Source organism: Pseudophryne corroboree, chromosome 5, assembly GCF_028390025.1.
Source record: "Pseudophryne corroboree isolate aPseCor3 chromosome 5, aPseCor3.hap2, whole genome shotgun sequence".
Classification (NCBI taxonomy): Eukaryota; Metazoa; Chordata; class Amphibia; order Anura; family Myobatrachidae; genus Pseudophryne; species Pseudophryne corroboree.
In genome coordinates this window covers 694,206,934-694,225,870 of record NC_086448.1, presented here as the reverse complement: position 1 = coordinate 694,225,870, position 18,937 = coordinate 694,206,934, and the positions used below count along the sequence as shown (strand labels likewise).

The 18,937-nt window shown below is 46.6% G+C and overlaps 2 pseudogenes; both read right to left on the bottom strand.

The window, feature by feature from the left end:
• Positions 1 to 5,503: 5,503 nt before the first annotated feature.
• Positions 5,504 to 5,621, bottom strand: LOC134930215 (5S ribosomal RNA; annotated as a pseudogene).
• Positions 5,622 to 5,792: 171 nt separating this feature from the next.
• Positions 5,793 to 5,910, bottom strand: LOC134929902 (5S ribosomal RNA; annotated as a pseudogene).
• Positions 5,911 to 18,937: the final 13,027 nt, after the last annotated feature.

Below are 18,937 nucleotides of genomic sequence, written 5' to 3'. Positions count from 1 at the left end.
AAAATAGTCCCCAAACAGCACATGATGCAAAGAAAAAAAGAGGTGCAATGAGGTAGCTGTGTGACTAAGCTAAGCGACCCAAGTGGCCGACACAAACACCTGGCCCCTCTAGGAGTGGCACTGCAGTGTCAGACAGGATGACATATTTAAAAAATAGTCCACAAACAGCACATGATGCAAAGAAAAAAAGAGGTGCAATGAGGTAGCTGTGTGACTAAGCTAAGCGACCCAAGTGGCCGACACAAACACCTGGCCCATCTACGAGTGGCACTGCAGTGTCAGACAGGATGGCAGATTTAAAAAATAGTCCCCAAACAGCACATGATGCAAAGAAAAAAAGAGGTGCAATGAGGTAGCTGTGTGACTAAGCTAAGCGACCCAAGTGGCCGACACAAACACCTGGCCCATCTGGGAGTGGCACTGCAGTGTCAGACAGGATGGCAGATTTAAAAAAGTCCCCAAACAGCACATGATGCAAAGAAAAAAAGAGGTGCAATGAGGTAGCTGTGTGACTAAGCTAAGCGACCCAAGTGGCCGACACAAACACCTGGCCCATCTAGGAGTGGCACTGCAGTTTTCTAGCGAGAGGATGAGTGCTTCCATTCTCATGTGAATCTGAACCACTAGCCATGAACATAGGCCAGGGCCTCAGCCATTCCTTGCCACTCCGTGTCGTAAATGGCATATTGGCAAGTTTACGCTTCTCATCAGACGCTTTTAATTTGGATTTTTGGGTAATTTTACTGAACTTTTGTAGTATACTTGACGACACAGAGGTAGAGCAGTGGACTACTGTACCGTACTGCTATATATATACTGGTGGTCACAGCAACATTCTGCACTGTCCCCTTCTACTATATACTGCGCACAACTAAAATGCAGCACAGGTATGGAAGCATAGTATACTTAACGACACAGAGGTAGAGCAGTGGACTACTGTACCATACTGCTATATATATACTGGTGGTCACAGCAACATTCTGCACTGTCCCCTCCTACTATATACTGCGCACAACTAAAATGCAGCACATGTATGGATGCATAGTATACTTGACGACACAGAGGTAGAGCAGTGGACTACTGTACCGTACTGCTATATATATACTGGTGGTCACAGCAACATTCTGCACTGTCCTCCTACTATATACTACAATGCAGCACAGATATGGAGCGTTTTTCAGGCAGAGAACGTAGATATTTTCAGCACACTGAGCACAGATATTTGCAAGCACACTGAGCACAGATATTTGCAGCACAATGAGCAGATAATTGCAGCACACTCAACACAGAAACTGAGAGAATGCAGCCACGTCCTCTTGCTATCATCTCCAAAGCACGAGTGAAAATGGCGGCGACGCGCGGCTCCTTATATAGAATACGAATCTCGCGAGAATCCGACAGCGGGATGATGACGTTCGGGTGCGTTCGGGTTAACCGATCAAGGCGGGAAGATTCAAGTCTGCCTCGGAACCGTGTAAAATGGGTGAAGTTCGGGGGGGGGTTCGGATCCCGTGGAACCGAACCCGCTCATCACTACTTATGAAGCTTAGGGATGGTGTAAAAAGTAGGGATGATCGGCCATGCTACACTTAATGCTTCTTTGATCGTGGATGGTATAATGTTGGTAGAAACCGCTGTTTGTAGAATCTGGTCAAGTTCAACTTTGTACATTAGTGTGGGGTCCTCATGTAGAATTTCGTAAACCACTGTATCGTTAAGTTGGCGGTAAGCTTATTTTTTATTGCTGGAAAGGTCTTGTATTACGATCCCACCCCCTTTATCCGCCAGGCGGATCGTGATGTCGTCATACTTCCCTAAATTACTGAGTGCCACCTGCTCATTCTTAGAGAGGTTGTGTGGTCCTCTATAGTTTTGAGGTATGGCTTCATTGATGTAAGATTCCAGACAGCTGGAAAAAGTCTTAATGCTCTTATTTTGTGAAGAGAGAGTAAACGTTGACTTCTTATATATTGGAATCTGTTCAGATGAAAGATTACTGTCATGAAAAAATTCTTTAAGTTTGATGCGTCGGTTCAGCTTGAATAAATCAACCTCATTGGTGAACACATCTGGTGTGCAGGTGGGGAAAAAAGGACAAACCTCTATTCAGCACATTAATTTCATCTGTGGTTAATTGTCTAGATGACAGGTTGAATAATAAGATTTTACTTACCGGTAAATCTATTTCTCGTAGTCCGTAGTGGATGCTGGGGACTCCGTAAGGACCATGGGGAATAGACGGGCTCCGCAGGAGACAGGGCACTCTAAGAAAGAATTAGGACTACTGGTGTGCACTGGCTCCTCCCTCTATGTCCCTCCTCCAGACCTCAGTTAAGGAAACTGTGCCCGGAAAAGCTGACAGTCCAAGGAAAGGCTTTCGGAATCCAGGGTTCGACTCATACCAGCCACACCAATCACACCGTATAACTCGTGATAAACTTACCCAGTTAACAGTATGAACAACAACAGAGCATCAGACAAACCTGATGCAACCATAACATAACCCTTGTTTAAGCAATAACTATATACAAGTATTGCAGAAGAAGTCCGCACTTGGGACGGGCGCCCAGCATCCACTACGGACTACGAGAAATAGATTTACCGGTAAGTAAAATCATATTTTCTCTAACGTCCTAGTGGATGCTGGGGACTCCGTAAGGACCATGGGGATTATACCAAAGCTCCCAAACGGGCGGGAGAGTGCAGATGACTCTCCAGCACCGAATGAGCAAACACAAGGTCCTCCTCAGCCAGGGTATCAAACTTGTAGAATTTTGCAAACGTGTTTGAACCCGACCAAATAGCTGCTCGGCAAAGCTGTAATGCCGAGACCCCTCGGGCAGCCGCCCAAGAAGAGACCACCTTCCTTGTGGAATGGGCTTTTACAGATTTTGGATGCGGCAATCCAGCCGCAGAATGAGCCTGCTGAATCGTGTTACAAATCCAGCGAGCAATAGTTTGCTTTGAAGCAGGAGCACCCAGCTTGTTGGATGCATACAGGATAAACAGCGAGTCAGTTTTCCTGACTCCAGCCGTTCTGGCTACATAAATCTTCAAAGCCCTGACTACATCTAGTAACTTGGAATCCTCCAAGTCACGAGTAGCCACAGGCACCACAATAGGTTGGTTCAAATGAAAAGATGACACCACCTTCGGCAGAAATTGCAGACGAGTCCGTAATTCTGCCCTGTCCATATGGAAAACCAGATAGGGGCTTTTACATGACAAAGCCGCCAATTCTGATACACGCCTAGCCGAAGCTAAGGCCAATAGCATGACCACTTTCCACGTGAGATACTTTAACTCCACGGTCTTAAGTGGCTCAAACCAGTGAGATTTCAGGAAACTCAACACCACGTTAAGATCCCAAGGTGCCACTGGTGGCACAAAAGGGGGCTGAATATGCAGCACTCCCATTACAAACGTCTGAACCTCAGGAAGAGAAGCCAGTTCCTTTTGAAAGAAAATGGATAGGGCCGAAATCTGGACCTTTATGGACCCTAATTTTAAGCCCATAGTCACTCCCGACTGTAGGAAGTGAAGGAAACGGCCCAGCTGGAATTCCTCTATAGGGGCCTTCCTGGACTCACACCAAGCAACCTATTTTCGCCATATACGGTGATAATGTTTTGCTGTCACGTCCTTCCTAGCCTTTATCAGCGTAGGAATAACTTCATCCGGAATGCCTTTTTCCGCTAGGATCCGGCGTTCAACCGCCATGCCGTCAAACGCAGCCGTGGTAAGTCTTGGAACAGACAGGGCCCCTGTTGCAACAGATCCTGTCTGAGAGGCAGAGGCCATGGGTCCTCTGTGAGCATTTCTTGCAGTTCCGGGTACCAAGTCCTTCTTGGCCAATCCGGAACAATGAGTATTGTTCTCACTCCTCTTTTTCTTACGATTCTCAGCACCTTGGGTATGAGAGGAAGAGGAGGAAACACATAGACCGACTGGAACACCCACGGTGTTACTAGTGTGTCCACAGCTATCGCCTGAGGGTCTCTTGACCTGGCGCAATACTTTTGTAGCTTTTTGTTGAGGCGGGATGCCATCATGTCCACCTGTGGCAGTTCCCATCGATTTGTAATCTGTGTGAAGACTTCTTGATGAAGTCCCCACTCTCCCGGGTGGAGGTCGTGCCTGCTGAGGAAGTCTGCTTCCCAGTTGTCAACTCCCGGAATGAACACTGCTGACAGTGCTCGTACGTGATTCTCCGCCCATCGAAGAATTCTGGTGGCTTCCGCCATCGCCACCCTGCTCCTTGTGCCGCCTTGGCGGATTACATGAGCCACTGCGGTGATGTTGTCTGATTGAATCAGCACCGATTGGTTGCGAAGCAGGGTCTCCGCTTGACTTAGGGCGTTGTATATGGCCCTTAGCTCCAGGATATTGATGTGAAGGCAAGTCTCCTGACTTGACCACAGCCCTTGGAAACTTCTTCCCTGAGTGACTGCCCCCCACCCTCGGAGGCTTGCATCTGTGGTCACCAGGACCCAGTCCTAAATGCCGAACCTGCGGCCCTCGAGAAGGTGAGTACTCTGCAGCCACCACAGAAGAGACACCCTGGCCCTGGGGGATAGGGTGATCAGCCGATGCATCTGTAGATGCGATCCGGACCACTTGTCCAACAGATCCCATTAAAAAGGTCCTCGCATGGAACCTGCCGAAGGGCCTCGTATGACGCCCCCATCTTTCCCAGGACTCTCGTGCAGTGATGCACCGACACCTGTTTTGGTTTTAAGAGGTCTCTGACCAGTATCATGAGTTCCTGAGCCTTCCCCGTCGGCATCCAGAATCTTGCCCAGGAAGGGCAGACACGTCGTAGGAATCAGCTGCGACTTTGAAATATTCAGAAACCAGCCGTGCTGTTGTAACACTTCCCGAGAGCGTGCTACACTAATCAGCAACTGCTCTCTGGACCTCGCCTTTATGAGGAGATCGTCCAAGTATGGGATAATTGTGACTCCTTGCCTTCGCAGGAGCACCATCATTACTATTTGGAAAGGAAGGAGAAAAAGACAAAAAAAAACTTTTTTGGGAGCACTCATTTGTTGTATTAGAAATAATATGTATAGTGAGAGATATTAAAACATAACCTTTAATCAATCCTTGAATAAAAAAACTTTTGGACAAGAAATTGAGACTCGTGTCTGTTGTTATCTGTGTGTATAAAAATCTTATTTAACCTTTTTAACAAATGAGGTACAAGATAATTGAAAAGGTGAAAATATCAAAGGGATAGTAGAGGATACCGAATAGTTTCTTAAGGTCCCGGGTATCCAAGAAATCACTGTGCATGCCTAAATTATGGATATCAATGATAGAAGATATATGCAGAATTGTTAGGGTTTATCAAAGTGGAACTCAGGATGGATGTAATGAGAATGGAGCGGAAAGAGTATTTAGACTTCCCTTGATGGGAGGAGGGGGGGGGGAGAAGAGACAAGGAGAGAAAAAAAGGAGAGAAAAAGGGAGGGGGGGGGGTTGGGTTTGGACGGAGGGTGGGGGCCCACTGCACCTGGTATTCTCAGGAAGTTACCCGTCCTGATACTGACCAGGCCATGCCTGCTTAGCTTCTGAGATCGGACAAGATCGGGCGTATTCAGGGTAGTATGGCAGTGGGCCTAGGATGGAGGAAAAGAGAGGAAAAAGGAAAAAAGAAAAAAGAAAAGAAGAGACCACCACTAGTTCTGTACTCTAATAAGTCAGTGCCATGATAGTCTGAAAAGTTTTTTCCAAATAAGAGAGTGTGTGGAATTTATTCAGAGTTAGGGGCAGCTCTTTTCCTTAAAAATGGCCCACTGCACCTGGAATTCTCAGGAGGTTCCCCTTCCTAATACTGACCAGGCCATATCTGCTTAGCTTCCGAGATCGGACAAGATCGGGCGTATTCAGGGTAGTATGGCCGTGGGCCGTTGAATGAAGGAAAAAGATAAGTCACACTCTGCTTATTGTACTTTGCATAAATCAAGACTAAAATTAGTCCGAGGTATTTCCAGAGAAGAGTGTATGGTGAGTCAATGAAATAGAAAAAGAAAGGGAAATCTTAAAATAGAGAGGTGTTGAATATGTATGTCTCCAAATAGGAGATCTAAATGATAAATGATCATAGAGGACACTTCACATATCTCAAATAGTTTCTAAGTGATAATGTGGAAAATGCACTCTCAACAAAGTATGTTGTGTATATAGCAAATTCTGCACACACGGTATATTAGGAGCTCAGGGCTGGCTCACAAATAATTGCAACACAAAAATAATAATGGAAGCACTAAAGAATGTGCACTGTTATTTGCTCCAAAAATACAGGAACAAAAATGATGAGTCAAAAGGTATAGGTTTAGAGCTCAAGGCTGGCTCACATGAAAAATTACTTAAACCGTATAACATCCAATGGAAGCACTAAAGAATGTGCACTATTGTATTGCTCCATAAATACAGGAACAAAGATGATGATTAGAGCTCAAGGCTGGCTCACCGGAAAATTACTTGAACCTTATAACATCTTCTTAGGGACTGACATAACATTAGAGAATATTTTGCAATCAATTGCTAATGTTAGTAAAAGACATGCATTAGAGAGGTACATTAAATAGCATAACGCTAATTGATATCCATTGAGGCATGAGCGGGGAGATAGTGCAAATAGTAAATACTTTGTACAGTGTTCCGGGACCTTAAGAAACTATTCGGTATCCTCTACTATCCCTTTGATATTTTCACCTTTTCAATTATCTTGTACCTCATTTGTTAAAAAGGTTAAATAAGATTTTTATACACACAGATAACAACAGACACGAGTCTCAATTTCTTGTCCAAAAGTTTTTTTATTCAAGGATTGATTAAAGGTTATGTTTTAATATCTCTCACTATACATATTATTTCTAATACAACAAATGAGTGCTACCAAAAAAAGTTTTTTTTGTCTTTTTCTCCTTCCTTTCCAAATTGTAGTTCACCTACAAAATTCCTGGGAGCACCGCCAATCATTAACAGTTTAAGAATCATTTGTTAACTGTTTGCATATTGGTATTTCATTATATAATTATCTCAGCATTTAGTATAATTGTTTGACTAGTGCGGTTCCACACAAAATAACTTTCTGCACCATCATTACTGCCATTACCGTGGTAAATATTCTCGGTGCCGTGGACAGACCAAACGGCAACGTCTGGAATTGGTAATGACAATCCTGTACCACAAATCTGAGGTACTCCTGATGAGGTGGATAAACGGGGACATGAAGGTAAGCATCCTTTATGTCCAGAGACACCATAAAATCCCCCTCCCTTGCGATGACCGCTCTGAGCGATTCCATCTTGAACTTGAACTTTCCAAGTATATGTTCAGGGATTTTAAATTCAATATGGGTCTGACCGAACCATCTGGTTTCGGGACTACAACATGGTCGAATAATAACCCCCTCCTTGTTGAAGGAGGGGAACCTTGACCACCACCTGTTAAAGATACAATTTGTGAATTGCAGTTAACCCTGTTTCCCTCTCGGGGGGGAAGCCGGCAGGACCGTCAGTGAGGAGGCATCTTCTCAAAGTCCAGCTTGTATCCCTGAGACACAATACCTATTGCCCAGGGATCTAACAGGGAGTGAACCCACTTGTGGCTGAACTTACGAAAGCGTGCCCCTACCGGGCCTAGCTCCGCCTGTGGAGCCCCAGCGACATGCGGTGGATTTTTGTAGAGGCCGGGGAGGACTTCTGTTCCTGGGAACTAGCTGTGTTGTGCAGCTGGTTTCCTCTGCCCCCGCCTCTGGCAAGAAAGGACGCACCTCGGACTTTCTTGTTTCTTTGTTCGAACGGCTGCATTTGATAATGACGTGCTTTCCTAGGCTGTGCAGGAATATAGGGCAAAATATCAGAATTACCAGCTATAGCTGTGGAGACCAGGTCCGAGAACCCTTCTCCACACAATCCTCAGCCTTCCATATGCCACTTAAGTTGGCATCATCAGTCCATTGCATATTCTACAGGATACGTCAAGCAGAAATCGACATAGCTTTGTCTCTAGGACCCAGTATACTCATGTCTCTTTGGGCATGTTTTATGATATATATCTCTTAAGACAGCATCTTTAATATATATATATCTATATATCTATATATACACATAAAATGTGTACCCTTGTGTCAGGGACAGATGAGTCATCAGTGATATGCAGTGATATGCAAATCATCTTTTATTACAATAATCATATATTGAATACTTTTCTGCCATTTTGGCTGTAACTTTGCATTATCGTAGTCGACACTGGAGTCAAACTCCGTGTCGATATCAGTGTCTATTATTTTGGATAGTGAGCATTGTGAGACTCTGAAGGTCTCTGCGCCATAGGGACAGACATGGGTAGATTTCCTGTCTGTTCGCTAATCTTTTGTGCAATAAATTCACCTTAGCACTTACACATATCCAAACAGGTGTCGGCGTTGTCGACGGAGACACCCTCTCACACACATATTAGCTCCATCTCCTCCTTAGGGGAGCCTTTTACCTCAGACATGTCGACACACACGTACGGACACACCACACACACATGGGATGCTCTATTTGAAGACAGTTCCCCCACAAGGCCCTTTGGAGAGACAGAGAGAGTATGCCAGCACACACCCCAGCGCTATATGACCCAGGAATCACACAGTAACATAGTGTTAACCCAGTAGCTTCTGTATATATTGTTTTTACGCCAAATTTATGTGCCCCCCCCCCCCTCTCTTTTTCACCCTCTTCTATCGTGCTTCTGCAGAGGAGAGCCTGGGGAGCTTCCTCTCAGCGGAGCTGTGGAGAGAAAATGGCGCTGGTGAGTGCTGAGGAAGAAGCTCCGCCCCCTCAGCGGCGGGCTTCTGTCCCGCGATTTTGTGTAAAATAATGGCGGGGGCTCATGCATATATACAGTGCCCAACTGTATATATGCCCACTTTGCCAAGAGGTCTCTCATTGCTGCCCAGGGTGCCCCCCCTGCGCCCTGCACCCTACAGTGACCGGAGTGTGGGGCTGTAATGTGGGAGCAATGGCGCACAGCTGCAGTGCTGTGCGCTACCTCATATGAAGACAGGAGTCTTCTGCCGCCGATTTTGAAGTCTTCTTGCTACTCTCGCCGGCTTCTGCCTTCTGGCTCTGCGAGGGGGACGTCAGCGCGGCTCCGGGATCGGACGACCAAGGGTGAGTTCCTGTGTTCGATCCCTCTGGAGCTCATGGTGTCCAGTAGCCTGAGAAGCACGACCTATCCGCAGTTAGTAGGTTTGCTTCTCTCCCCTCAGTCCCACGTAGCAGAGAGTCTGTTGCCAGCAGATCTCTCTGGAAATAAAAACCCTAACAAAATACTTTCTTATTAGCAAGCTCAGGAGAGCTCACTAAAGTGCACCCAGCTCTGTCCGGGCGCAGATTCTAACTGAGGTCTGGAGGAGGGACATAGAGGGAGGAGCCAGTGCACACCAGTAGTCCTAATTCTTTCTTAGAGTGCCCTGTCTCCTGCGGAGCCCGTCTATTCCCCATGGTCCTTACGGAGTCACCAGCATCCACTAGGACGTTAGAGAAACTATGTTTTCTTTAGCGCCGGCTTTGACTGCTTCCCTCCTGTTTTGGCCCCCCCGGCGGGTCCGGGCTCTTTTGTACGCTCGTTTTTTGAGCGAGTTTTTACATCAGTATTGGATTTCTTGGAGGCAGACGCTGTAACACATTCTGTATCACTCGAAATAGCGGTGCTGGATTGATCTGTATCCAACGCCTTAAATCCGCCTGGACGCCCCATTATTGCTGTAAGAGACTCTTTATATTATAATTTATCCAGGTATCTTGATTTATATTTACAGCCTCTGATACAAGGACTTCCTCTGTGTTTGAAAGACACGACTTAATTGATTCAAGTTTTACAATCTATTTCACCCCTTCCAGCCCATCATCTGTTATGTACCATTGATGTGGTAAATGTATACACAAGTATCCCTCACGATAGGGGTTTAGAAGTGATGTATACCTTTTTAGGCACTCATGCTGATTACTCTGGTCCGGATATCAACTTCTAGAATTGACTCTGGATAGGAACTATTTCCTTTTTGATAAAAAAATCTTTCGCCAGCGAACTGGGTGCGCCATGGGATCATGTGTGGCACCCAGTTTCGCCAATATCTTTATGAGCGAACTGGAAAAGATTTTGTTTTTTGCAGATCTGGTATACTCCAAAAAACATTAAATTGTTTTGTCGTAACATAGACGACATCCTACTGATCTGGTCAGGTACACAACAAGATTTTCAAGAGATGATGTCTAAAGTTAATCAAATGGACTCTGCTACCAAATTTACATTTGATTGCAATTTTGAAACCATTCATTATCTGGATGTTGCTATTTTGGTGGGGAGTGATTACAGCATTAACACCAGCATGTATTATAAACCCACAGAGTGAAATACAGTCCTCAGGGCTAGTAGTCACCACCCAGAATCTATGAAATGGAGTCTCCCCTTCTCACAATTTTTAAGAATCAGACGTATTTGCAGCAATGAAGTCGATACTCAATCTCAGATTCAAAATACCCATTTTACACGGTTCCGAGGTAATATTTAAGGCTAGGGGATATTCCCAAGAATCCCTCAAGAAGGCTTTGGCTAAAGCTTTAAGCATGCCTAGACAAGATGCTTTGACCCCCAAAAATTATGAATCAAAACGGAATCGGATGATTTGGACGCAAGATTACACTACAGCCAGTAGGAAATTATACCATCAAGTGAAAGGAATCTGGCCTGTGATCGCTAGGAATAAAGAACTCCCAGTCTTCAAAGACTCTACACTGATGGCATCGTACAGACGAGGACAAAACATTAAAGATATAGTCGTCCATAATGACATTTCATATTTTGGTCAGGAAAGACCTGTACACTTTCTCACTCGTAAACCTGGGAACTACAGGTGTACGGGATGTACTACCTGCAGTTGCCTTGAGCCTGGTAATACCTTCAGTCACCCCAGATCTGGCAAGACCTTTATCATTAAGCATGCATTAACTTGTAGTAGTAAATTTATTGTCTATTACAGCAAGTGCCCATGCGGGCTTTTATATGTCGGCAAAAGCATACGACAGTTTAAGGAGAGAATTGCCCTTCACAGATCCAGCATACGGGCAGCCTTAGAAGGCAGGGGAAGTGATTTGCCAGTAGCGTGACACTTTAAAAATTGTAATCATGGTTTGTCCTCTATACGCTATAAGATGATTGACCATGTCCCCCTGAGTATTCAAGGTGGTGATAGAGGTAAAGTCCTTTTACGAAAAGAAGCGTGGTGGATACACACGCTGCAAACAGTTCATCCCCTAGGTCTTAATGAGGCATTAAGCTTCAATTGCTTTTTATGATTAATATCTTTTCTTTATAGTACTTTATAACACACTGGTTATTACTGCTTTGTTCATATCCTCTAGAACAGTTTTAATGGTTAATGATCATTTGAGTTGAAAGTATAATTACATGCCATTGTTTTGGTTATGACAGTGTGTTGCTCCGTTTGATAGAAAAGGGACATATGAGACAGCAACATTACATGTTAATTCTATATGTCCCACGGGTCTTATACCCAAAGGAGTTTATTAAGAATGTTGCCCGATCATATACCCTTAGACTCTGCTCCGCTAGATGGAGCTGCCTGGTGTATATGTACATTTTTAGGTATTTTCATGTTTATATTCTCTATATTCTTATTCCTAGGATTAAAGTCTATGTACTGTATGTCTTCATTTCCTGTATCGAGCGGTTGCCTAGCAACGGCATGACGTGTGTGCTGAGCCGTGCCCCCTACCCATCTGACAGAGATTCTCAGCGCAGTGTCGCTCCGATGACGTCACGACCCGGCGGCGGGGACACGTGGACGCAGCCACTCGATTGGTGTCGGGTAAAGTATCATTTATGTATATATATATGTGTTTTGTAACAGGGTGCTGATTGTGCCTTGATAAAAGGGAGTAATCCCTGGAACGTTGACCGTACCAGCGTTGACTATGCAGTTTTCTTTCCTGAGTGCCACCATTGGTTTCTGTCCTATATAACACAGTTTATATAACACAGCGTGGTCCCAGACCGGAGGTATATATCAGAATACTCATACAATTTATTCTGTATTGGTACACTTTTTCTTAACTAATGCTGTCTGTAAAAAGACATGTAGAATACTCAAGTGTTTACAGGCGGCTGTACAAGGGAGACCTTGCCCTGCAGTCCCAGAGACCAGCCGCAACTATACATATAAGATGGTACCCAGCGCCTCAGTCAGGGAGTGAAGGAGAGTGTGAGGCAGATCCAGGGCGGGAAAATCTGCAGTAGATGTCGCCCTGGGCCGGGGAGGGGCTGCAGGTCAAGCGCCGACTCCCTTATGCTGGTTTTCCACCCCAGGTACTAGCAAGCCTTATTAAATGGGGCGTTAGTACACCCAACCTGTGCTCTATTGCCCTTTTGGTCTAGTGGGGTACCTGCTCGGTGACAGTGTCCACGCCAGCGCAGCAACCTGTCTCTCTAGGTCGCAGATGGAGCGCAATTTAATGGCAGTCCCGCCTGGGGGACCCTCTTACCTCCTCCCCGTAGCAGCCACGCGAGCCAGGGGGTAAATTTACTAAGATGGGAGTTCTGTTTAACATGGGATGTTGCCCATAGCAACCAATCAGATTCCAGGTACTATCATCTAGAAGGTGCTAGATAAATGAGAAGTAGAATCTGATTGGTTGCTATGGGCAACCTCCCATCTTAAATAGAACTCCCATCGAGGTAAATTTACCCCCAGGAGAGCGACTGCGACCGTGTGCCTAAAGCCAGAGTGTCTCCACCGCAAGTACTCGGGAGTATGCAATGCCGCTTGGGAGGTGATGGAGCTGCAGCGCTGAAGTTTCACCATGACATACAGCACTGACAGCCCAGTTTTGAAGAAATTTTCTGTCAAAAAAAGCTTTTTCAGGACTGCCCAGTGCAGCCCTCCTGTTAGGTCACCTGCTGCTGCAGCACCAACTGAATAGCTAAGCACTCAGTGCCTGGAGGCGGGGTTATAGAGGATGCCCCAAGGCATCCTGGGACAGCCTAAAGCTTTAGCCTGTTGGTGCCTCTGGATCAAGATCCACTCTACACCTGATGTATGGAAACCAATGTACCCTGCTGCAGAAAATAGGATTTTAATTACCTACCGGTAAATCCTTTTCTCGTAGTCCGTAGAAGATGCTGGGGTCCACATTAGTACCATGGGGTATAGATGGGTCCACTAGGAGCCATGGGCACTTTAAGAGTTTAATAGTGTGGGCTGGCTCCTCCCTCTATGCCCCTCCTACCATTCTCAGTCTAGAAAGTGTGCCCGAGGAGACAGACATACTTTGAGAGAAGGAAATACACAGATAGTGGCGAGATTCCCACCAGCTCACACATACAAGGCAAACCAAGCTAACCAGCTTGAAACAATTAAGCAACGGCTGAACAACAGTACTTAACCATGTAACACAGCAGTACACAACCAAGGAACAAGGAAGTACTGAACCAAGTAACAACTGCAGGAAAAAGAAGTGTTGGGTGGGCGCCCAGCATCCTTTACAGACTACGGGAAAAGGATTTACCGGTAGGTAATTAAAATCCCATTTTTTCTTGCGTCCTAGAGAATGCTGGGGTCCACATTAGTACCATGGGAATGTACCAAAGCTCCCTGTACGGGAGGGAGAGCGCGGAGGCTCCTGCAGAACAGATTGACCAAACTTTAGAGGCCAAAGTATTGAACTTGTAGAACTTAGCAAACGTATTTGACCCTGACCAAGTTGCTGCTCGGCAAAGTTGTAAAGCCGTGACACCCAGGAAGAACCCACTTTTTGAGTAGAGTGGGCCTTAACAGATCTTGGACACGACAAGTCTGCCGTAGAACAAGCATGCTGGATAGTGAACCTGATCCAGCGAGAAATCGTCTGCTTAGAAGCACGACATCCAATCTTGTTGGGATCATAAAGGACAAACAAACAGAGAGTCCGACTTTCTGTAAAGTGAAGTCCTCTTCACATAAATCCTCAAAGCCCTCACAACATCCAAGGACTTTGAGGAAATTGAGGAGTCAGTAGCCACTGGCACCACAATAGGCTGGCTGGTATGAAAAGCCGACACAACCTTTGGAAAATCAAGTAAGGGCTCTTGCAGGACAATGCTCCCAATTCAGACACATGCCTAGCAGAAGCTAATGTCAACAGTGTGACCGCCTTCCAAGTGAGAAACTTGACTTCAACCTCCTATAAAGGCTCCAACCAATCCGACTGCAGGAACTGCAACACCACATTAAGATCCCATGGTGCCGTAGGAGGCACAAAGGGAGGCTGGATGTGCAGCACCCCTTTCAAGAAAGTCTGAACCTCAGGGAGGGAAGCCAACTGTTTCTGGAAGAAAATGGACAAGGCCTAAATCTGGACTTTTATGGAGCCCAAATGTAGGTCCACATCCACACCTGCTTGCAGGAAGAGGAGAAACCGCCCAAGTTGAAACTCCACCGTAGGAAACTTCTTGGATTCACACCAAGACACATACTTTTTACAAATGCGATGTTAATGTTTAGACGTTACTCCTTTCCCACCCTCTATCAGGGTTGGAATAACCTTTTTCGGAATGCCTTTCCGAGCTAAGATCTGGCGTTCAGCCTCTATGCCGTCAAACGTAGCCGTGGTAAGTCTTGATAAGCGAATGGCCCCTGTTGTAGCAGGTCCTCTTGAAGAGTAAGAGGCCTTGGATCTTCCAGCAGTAACTCCAGAAGATCCGCGTACCAAGCCCTTCATGGCCAGTCCGGAGCAATGAGGATCGCCTGAACTCTTGTTCTTTTGATTATTTTGAGAATCCTCGGGATGAGTGGAATTGGAGGAAACACATACACTGACTTGAACACCCACAGAGTTACCAGGGCATCCACCACCACTGCCTGTGGGTCCCTTGACCTGGAACAATACCTCCGAAGCTTCTTGTTGAGGCATGAGGCCATCATGTCTATTTGAGGTACGCCCCAAAGACTTGTCACCTCTGCGAACACCTCTGGGTGGAGGCCCCACTCTCCTGGATGTAGATCGTGTCTGCTGAGGAAGTCCGCTTCCCAGTTGTCCACTCCCGGAATGAAGATTGCTGACAGCGCCACCGCGTGTTTTTCCGCCCAGAGGATGATTCTTGTTACCTCTGACATTGCAGCTCTGCTCTTCATTCTGCCTTGTCGGTTTATGTAGGTCACTGTCGTTACATTGTCCGACTGAACTTGAATGACTTGATCTTTTAGAAAATGTGCCGCCTGTAGAAGACCATTGTACATGGCTCTTAGTTCCTGTATGTTTATTGGAAGGATGGATTCCAGACTTGACCACCTTCCTTGGAAGTTTTCTTGAGTGACTGCTCCCCAACCTCTGAGACTTGCATCCGTGTTTAGAAGGATCCAATTCTGAATCCCAAACCTGCGGCCCTCCAGAAGGTGAGAAGTCTGCAGCCATCAGAGGAGCGAGATTCTGGCTTTCGGCGACAGACATATCCTCTGGTGCATGTGAAGTTGAGATCCTGACCATTTGTCCAGGAGATCCAGCTGGAAAGACCGTGCATGAAATCTTCTGTACTGTAGAGCCTTGTAGGAGGCAACCATCTTCCCCAGAAGGCGAATGCATTGATGAACCGATACTCTGGCTGGCCTCAGGACATCCCGGACCATTGATTGGATCACCAATGCTTTTTCCATCGGTAGAAACACCCTCTGCACTTCCGTGTCGAGAATCATCCCCAGGAAGGAAAGTCTTCTCGTTGGCTCCAAATGAGACTTTGGAAGATTCAGGATCCAACAATGAGCCCGGAGCAGTCGAGCAGATCGTCCAGATATGGAATAATGTTCACACCCTGCTTGCGGAGCAGAAGCATCATCTCTGCCATTACCTCGGTGAAAACCCTCGGTGCTGTGGATAGGCTGAATGGCAGTGCCTGGAACTGATAGTGACAGTCCAGCAACGCAAACCTGAGATAAGCCTGGTGTGGCGGCCAAATAGGAATGTGAAGGTATGCATCCTTGATATCCAAGGATAGCAGGAATTTCCCCTCCTCCAGACCTGAATTCCCTCAAATATGGATTTAACGATTTGAGGTTCAATATTGGTCTGACAGAACCGTCTGGTTTCGGAACCACAAAAACGTTCGAGTAGTAACCCTTGTTTTCCATGTGAGATGGAACTAGAATAATGACATTTGCCTTTTCCAATTTTTGATTGGTGTCTTGTAAGATATCCCTTTCTGCCAGCAAAGCTGGTAAGCCTGATTTGAAAAATCTGTGAGGTGGGAGCTCTTGAAACTCCAGTCTGCACCCCTGAGTTACAAAATTTGTATCCAGGAGTCCAGGCCTGAGGACGCCCAGACCTGACTGAAATTTCTTAGACGTGCTCCCACCTGCCCGACCCCCAGGCTGGGAGGTCCACCATCATGCTGAGGATTCTGAGGAAACAGAACCCGGTTTCTGTTCCTGGGAACCAGTTGGTGCAGGTTTTCTGGATTTTCCCCGACCACCTCTGAAGAAGGTGGAAGGGGACTTGGACTTCCTAACCTTTGCGGTCCGAAAGGAGTGGCTAAGGGAAGAAAGGCTGACTTACCCGCGGTTGCCATGGAGATCCACGCATCCAGCGCTTCCCCAAAGAGAGCCTGACCTGTGAAGGGTCGGTTCTCCACACTCTTCTTGGGTTCCGCATCCACAGACCACTGGCGCAGCCAGAGTCCCCTGCGTGCCGAGATAGCCATGGAAGACGTCTGTGCAGTCAGATTATCAAGGTCCTTCATGGCCTCCACCATGAAACCCGCAGAATCCTGTATGTGACGTAAAAACATTTCAATGTCACTTCTATCCATACTATCTAAATCCTCTAGTAACGTGCCAGACCACTTTACTATGGCTTTAGAAATCCATGCACAAGCAATAGTGGGCCTAAGCACCACGCCTGAAGCAGTGTTTATGGATTTGAGCGTAGTCTCAATCTTGTGGTCTGCCAGTTCTTTCAAAGCGGTAGACCCAGGGACAGGTAAAACCACCTTTTACAATCTAGAAACAGAAGCGTCTACTATAGGAGGGTTTTCACACTTTTTCCTATCCTCTTCAGGGAAAAGGATTCTCTTTGGGACCTGGAATTTTTCTCTGGGTTTTCCCAGGATTTTTCAAATATTGCGTTTAATTCCCTAGACGCAGGAACGGTAAGGGGGACTTTCTTATTGTCTGTAAAGAAAGCCTCCTCAACCTGTTCAGGGACCTTGTCAGTAATGTGTAAAACATCCCAAATGGCCTCAATCATTAGCTGCACCCCTTTTTCCAGGGATGCCTCCCCCCGCAGAATGTCCCCATCACCGTCACCCGTATCAGAGTCGGTATCCGTGCTGACTTGCATGACCTGGGCAAGAGCACGGTTTTGGGGGCATATACCAGGGGACTTAGACGAGGTAGTGGGAGATGAATACGACAAAACCTCCACAGATTGTTTTAAAACCTGTGTTTCAGTCTCATAATGAGCTATCCTAGATGAAATCTGAGATATCATCCCCTTAACTGAAGGCACCCACTTGGGTTCAGGTTCAGAGGGCTGAGACAGTGTATTGCATTCCTGAGTACATGGAATGGACTCCTCAGGAGACGATACATACTCTGCAGCACAAGATACAGAGTCCCTAATGTGAGAGATATAGCACACACACACGAAAATGTCAGACACAGTTTCCCCTAAGTATCTTCAGAGAGACACAGAGTTATGGAGCCAGCACACACAGCGCCCCAGTAGACAGCTATAAAATAAGTGCCTGGCGCTGACTGTGCAACCTTAATAGACTACACAGTAATGTACACTCTCCCCCCTCTTCTATATCCCCCTGGTGCCGCACAGGATAACTGGAGTTATGTGGAGGGTCAGCGCTCCCTGTCAGCGTCTCTGTAGTGTGATCTGCAGGGAGAAAATGGTGCTGGTCAGCTGCTGGATCCGCTCTGAGGAGAAGCACCACCCCCTTAAAATGGCGCGTCTTCACGCATTTTTAAAGATTATACTGGCCTGAGGTAATCAATGCTAGCAGCAGTACAGTGTCCCTGATAGCTTCTCTGACCAGTCTAAGAGTGTCTGCGCTGACCCAGGGCGCCCTTCACAGCGCCGCATCTCTGTGCCTCTGAGCCCTCCGGAGCACAGCCGCAGCGCTGCGCTACCACCCTGATGCCGCTATTCTCACCGGATCCCCGCTTATCGGTCACCGGTGTCCAACTCACCACCGACGTCTTCTGGCTCTGTTAGGGGGTGGCGGCAGTGCTGCGGGACCGAGCGGTCGCCTCGGGGGCTTGCGATCGACACCCTCAGGAGCTCAGTGTCCTGTCAGCGGAAATAGTGGCCATTAACCTCAGAGGGTTGGACACTACTTCCCCCCTAAGTTCCACGGAGCAGGGAGGCTGTTGCCAGCAGCCTGCCTGTGCCTAACTCTAAAAACAAATAATAAAACTAGAAAAACTCCTATGGAGCTCCCCTAGCTGTGACCGGCTCCTCCGGGCACATTTTTTAACCTGAGTCTGGTAGGAGGGGCATAGAGGGAGGAGACAGTCCACACTATTAAACTCTTAAAGTGCCCATGGCTCCTAGTGGGCCCATCTATACCCCATGGTACTAATGTGGACCCCAGCATCCTCTAGGACGTAAGAGAAATATATATTTTTTATTTCTCTAACGTCCTAAGTGGATGCTGGGGACTCCGTAAGGACCATGGGGATTAGCGGCTCCGCAGGAGACTGGGCACAACTACAAAGAAAGCTTTAGACTACTGGTGTGCACTGGCTCCTCCCACTAAGACCCTCCTCCAGACCTCAGTTAGATTCTTGTGCCCGGCCGAGCTGGATGCACACTAGGGGCTCTCCTGAGCACCTAGAAAGAAAGTATATTTAGGTTTTTTATTTTCAGTGAGATCTGCT